We start from the raw sequence: 5,948 nt of genomic DNA on the forward strand, positions 1-5,948 counted from the left end.
TTGCAGCACCATTAGTTGGAGTTTGGCCAGGGCATTGACTCAGGTAATTATCTTCTGCCTACCAAAACTGTCTTCTCCAGTTATGGATATGTCTACGCAGCAAAGACAAACCTGTGACTAGCCCATGCCAGCTGACTTGGGCTTCCGAGGCTCAGGCTGTGGGGCTGTTTCAATGCAGTGTAGACTTCCAAGCTCGGGCTGCAGCCTGAGCTTTGGGATCCTCCCACTTCAGAGGGTCCTACAGCCCAGGTGGAAGGGGACTGTTGCCCCCTTACTAACAGTGAGTGGGAATGTTTTGGTTGGCTAGCTCCCAGTACTAAAAAGTGAATGATCTATGAGAAATCAGGACCTTGAGACTGACAGTCCCCAGGAACAATGGGGAGAGGCCAACGCTCCAGGTCAGCCTGAATGACAGGGCGGGCAGGCTAATCAGGGAGTCGGGAGGTCCCGTCCTCTGTGTGAGCTGGATTTGTCTGGGTCAGAGAGTGGGGCCGAGCTAAGGAGAAAGCGGGGCCCAAGCTGAACTGGGGAGCAGAGCTGCAGCCCCAAAGCCAGAGGCCCAGCCCAGAGAGAACAGACCTGTCCTGGGAGCAGAGCTGCAGCAACCAGAGCCAGAGGAGCCAAAGAAGCAGCCCAGGGAGCTGGAGGCAGAGCCGCAGCCGCGCCGAGACCGAGTGGTGGAGCTGGGGCTGGGGCTGGAGCCGTCCGGAGCTGGGTGCGGTGAGCAGCTGGGGAGAGAGAGGGGGACCCTGGGCAGCCGGCCCAGCACAGGGAGATGCCTCAGCCAAGGGGCTCTGCAGGCCAGGCTTGGATCATAACCCCGACAGGGTGGGGGCGACACTGGGCAGAAGGGTCCTGCCACTTAGAGCCTGAGAGCGTGTGGCCACCCCCAGAGCGAGTGTCCGACCCGCAGCATCCCTGCAGCACGGCCAGGGCTGGAGCAGGAGGCCTGGGACTGACAAGGAGCAGACTGAACTGCCCGGCCGTCCGGGAGACACGGTTTGTGATGTTCGCTGCCGCAGAGCGGGGTGATGGGTTTCCTGTAACCTTTCCCATTTTCCCTTATTCTTGTTAAAATTAAAGTAACTTGCATTTGCTTTAACTTGTATGTAATGGTCAGAGAAGTGCCCAGTGCAGAGAGAGGACCCCAGAGTGGGGATGCCCTAGCCCCTGTCCTAGGTGACCACAGCAGGGTTGGGGGGGGTCGAGCCCCCCAGGAATCCTGGGCCCAGCCTTGTTGGGGTTACGAGGGCTCTGCCAGACAGGAGAGGGGAAGGGGAGTCCTCAAGGGCAGGGAGGCCACTGGGCCAAGGAAGTGGGACCGAGGACTCAGATCCTTTCGCTAGCCCACTTCACCGGGGTCGTGCAGAAGCCAGGAGAGTTCCCCACAAGAGCGGGACTGTTCCCCCGCTTACACAGGCTCCAGCCCGAGTGGGAAATCTACACCACAATTAAATAGCCATGTAGCCCAAGCCCCAGCCCCACAAGCCTCAGTTAGCTGGCCCAGGCCAGCTACGGGTGTCTGGTTGCTGTGTAGGCATACCCTGGTATTCTTCACTTCCTGTCCCAAACCAGTGTGTAATGTTGTTTGTGCTTTGCTAAATAGTTACTGGATTTCACTTGAAGTGGCTGCATGTCAGTGCATTAATCTTCACTATTATCAGGCAGGCACCTTTTAGCTGGCCCTAAATTAATTACTCTTCTTTTTAGTTTTATTATTTCAGATGCAACTTAAGCAGAGACATCTGGCAAGTGCCAGCGGGTTACTTTTGCCTGAAATCTAGTGAAACTCTAACCAGATTCTTGACATTGCTCACTACTTATTCTCCATATAAATCAAACTTTCACAGGTACTGTATAATTTCTGGAGCAATCTTTTACATTTGACTCCATTAAAATTTTGTTGAGTTACACACAGTGGCGGATTTAGAGTTAATGGGGCCCCCTGCTCAGGACCCAGCCAAGAAAAAGAACATTTCCTCTTCTTTTTTCCTTCATCATCCTCCTATATTATAAAAGTAATAGGAAGTAAATGAAAATAAAGTGAGGTACCTCAATTGTTTTTGTAGTCTAACTTTTTTCCCCAGAGACCACTTAAAAATTGCTAAGGGTCAAGGCAGACCTCTTAATGATCTTTCCAAATATTGTTTGTACCATTAGCTGACGATAGTAAAGTGCTTTGGATAAGAACGCTTCATTAAAAAAAATAAAAATAAAAAAACATTGGGGTGCAGGTCCTGGCCAGGAGTTAGGGTGTGGGAAGGGGCTCAGTGTTGGGGTGTGGGGTCTAGGAGGGAGTTAGGGTGCACGAGGGGGCTCAGAGCTGGGGCAGAGGTTTGGGGTGTGGAGCGCTTAACTGGGGCAGCTTCTGTTTGATGCTAGGGATGCAGGTGGGGATGGAGGGGGGTGCAGGAGCTCCTGTTTAGTGTTCAGGGCAGGGACGTCAGGGGACTAGGGGTATGTGGGGGGGGGAGCAGAGTCAGGGCTGGGGTTGTTTGGGGAGCGGCTCAGGGCAGGGGACTGGGGGGTGTGTGTGTCTGTGTAGGGGGCAGTGCATGGGAGTGGGGGAGCTAGGGCAGTCTCAGCTGCGGCCGCTGGGTTACCTTACCTGGCTGGCTGGGAGATGCGTCCCTGCCCCGCCGCTGCCACTCCCTTCCCCTGGCCTTTTCCTGGGGCCACGGGCACGCCAGGGACCGCACCTGCGCTGCCCGGTGCCCTCAGCCAGCCCCTCACCTGCCTGCCTCACCTGGCCACCAGCGCCAGCCAGCAGCCAGAGCCCGGCTCACCGCCCAGGACAGTGCACCACATGCGGCACCTCCAGCATGGCTCCCTCCCTGCTCTCCCCCGCAGCGGGTGCTGGGCTGCCTGGCTCTGGGGCCCCCTGTAGTTGGGGGGCCCACGCCAGGGCACTGTGTTTCACTGTAAATCTGCCTCTGGTTACAAAAATGTACCCCCCGGGCAAACACTTTGCCTTAGAACTGTTACTACCGGTCAGAAAAGAGAAGAAGAAAGGGTGGAGGTTCTCATTTTGCTATGGGAATATGGTTGATACATGGCACCAGCTATGCCCCCTGATACAGTCCCTCTGCCTATATAACCGGCTAGTCTGGCTTGCAAATCATTCAGATCAGACTCTCAAGTATTTAAACATTTAAGTAACACCAAGTTTATCTGCTATAGCTCATTTGTAAATTATTTTTGTTTCAAGATTCATTCTTTGCCTTCCCACACCACCAAGAACGCTCTCTTAGGAAAATGCCTTTTCCACCATGTGACAGAAAAAGACAAAAAAAAAAAAAAATCAAACTCCTTTTCTCAAGCCACAGAATTTCTAGGTGTTTATTACCGACTTTTCATCCCTTTTCCTGAACGATCCTTTCCCAGCAATAGATTAGATGCCAGTTTATTTTTAGCATTTTGTTTGTTTTGATTGAGCCTTAAAGCAAGTGTCCTGCATTTAAGCTCTATGACTACCTTGGAGGCTAAGAAGTTAGGCTCAGAGCTCTGCACAAGCATCTTCATGAGTGATTAAGTAAGTAAGCATGTGTTGGGTAGTGAGATAGTAACAATAAATATCCTTGGCAAAGTGCAATTGAGGCAGACTAGTCCTGGTACTTAGCGCTAGTTATTTTATACTGCTGCTATTCTGTACTTCTGTAGCACCTTCCTCTAGGAATCTGAAATGTTAACTGACATCTCTGTGAATTAGTTATTATCCTGTTTTACAGGAGGGAAAAAACAACAACAAAGAGGGGAAGTGACTTGACTGATATCACAAAGCAACTCATTGAGGAAGTCTGAAGGCCTGACTTCTGGTCCAGAAGTCTAACTGCTAGGCAACACTCCTTCCCACTAACAAGTGGATAATGACAGCTCATGGGAACTAGAAAAGGATGCATACTCTGTGCACGAATGGAATGTTGTGATAAAGTTTCCTCAAGTTACAAGTTCCCTGCAGCTTGTGGGTGTTCCGACCCCAGCTTTTTGTTCAGACTAATGTCAAGGTAAAATAAAACTCTTCCTGAACTAAACAAGAACCTTGAGTTGCTCTTGTTAATTTCAACAAGACACCCAGAAATGATTTTGGGTAAAAAAATGTCAGTTTCCCTATCATGGAACTTTCCTGGGACTCAGTTTTTAATTGGGAAAGCCGTTTGCACATGGTGACTGTTCTTTACTCTGAAACACTGAGACTCTGTGAAACTTCCACATGTCAGCTGTCAAACACACATGCTTGTGCAAATGGAAAATAAAGTTCAATTAACTTTCATTTTAAGTTCTCACTCATCTCTTCACTTCCTGCTTTGCCCTTTCAGAGTCCGGTTTATTTGTATGGGGACGATACACATGCTTGTAGCTATTCAGACACCTGTATTTTCTCCTTGCTTCTTCCCGATTTAAAATGTTGCTTTCCATGATTAGCTCCCTTTTCAAACCCAGCTGTGAATGTGTCTGAGCTCTCACTTATTTTGACTGAGCTATTCAGATTCATTCAGGTTTTGGCTTTAACTCAGTGGTACCAAATAAGAAACACTAATTTGCATCACATTTAATACACCCCACTGTGCAAGACCCTCTTAAATGTTTGGAAAGTGTAGTTAAATATATTAAGACTTGAAAATAGAAGAAATGGTCTCCTCAGCTTTATGCCATTCATGGAAGGCCTAGGGCAAGGCAGAGCTGTGCTAAGGGAAGAGGTTGTGCTGCTAAAAGTCTACATTTTACAAACACTTCAGATGAAACACAAACAAACACCTTTCCTAGTATTTGGCATTATATTTCTAACATATCTGACTTACAATAACTAAGACTAAAGCAGCAGAAATAGGTCAAACTTTTTACTATACACTATCATGAGCACTAAACAGGAAGGCTTTCCCTAGAAAGAAAAAGTGCACACATGAATTCCTTCTTAATTAGCAGAAGTCCTTTTATTCCTCCCTAAGTTAACCTCAACAGGGATCACCTGTGCTATCAGCTACAAGCCTGCAATGCCACTTGCACCTATTCTGAACAGGGTATCTTATCCATTCCACCTTAAAGTATCCAGTGAAGTTCTACGCACCTTCTATTTTTTATTCAGATCTGAGCATGACTGTATTCCATCTTAACAATAAAGGGAAGAAAACCTCTGGGTTAGGGGGATTGGCTAGTAACTGAGGCTAGATTTGTAAGGAGATTTTAGTGCAACTTTTCTACTTTACATAAATAGTCACTGGGCCAGAGAATGTGTGAGATTGACCTTATAGCTGGGTAGTTAGGTAGGGTGACCAGATAGCAAGTGTGAAAAACTGGGACACTTTGTTTGTGAGGACAGGGGAGAGTCTGGTTACATATATAAAACAAAGCCCCTAGTATTAGGACCTTCCCAATAATATTCAGATGTCTGGTCATCCTGTGACTAGAGCACTCACATGAAAAGCAGAAGGTTTGAATTCCTGTTCACCTTCCCAAGTAATAGTTAATTAATTGTCCATAGCAAGGCACTTTCAACAGGAGAGACTGAGAAATGCCCTCCAGAATGCCTTATAGCCCAGTGGTTAGGGTACTTGCATAAGAAATGGGAGCCCCGGTCCCAGCTCTGTTGGGTTAGGGAGGAAAGAGAGCATCTGAGAATGACTTTGCAGTCTAGAAGTTTGAGCCCCCATCTGGGGGCTGGGAGACCTGGGGTCTAATCCCATAGCTCTTTCATTATACAGCCACAGAAGAACACTTTCAACAGGAGAGACTGTGGAAGTCCCACATGAGACTAAGCCAGAGCTCCATAGTTAATGTACTCACCCTTGTTGAAATTCTTTTTCTTCCACCAATGAAGGGGGAGGGGAATTGAACCTCAATCTCCTAACACTGCAGGCAAGTGGTCTAACTATTGGGCTTAAAGCTATAACAGGGGCAGCAGCTCCTCCTCCAGCTGTTTTTTATGGAGTGGGGTGGGACCTAACTCATTC

The sequence above is a fragment of the Dermochelys coriacea genome, chromosome 21 (genome assembly GCF_009764565.3).
Source record: "Dermochelys coriacea isolate rDerCor1 chromosome 21, rDerCor1.pri.v4, whole genome shotgun sequence".
In the NCBI taxonomy this organism is placed as follows: domain Eukaryota; kingdom Metazoa; phylum Chordata; order Testudines; family Dermochelyidae; genus Dermochelys; species Dermochelys coriacea.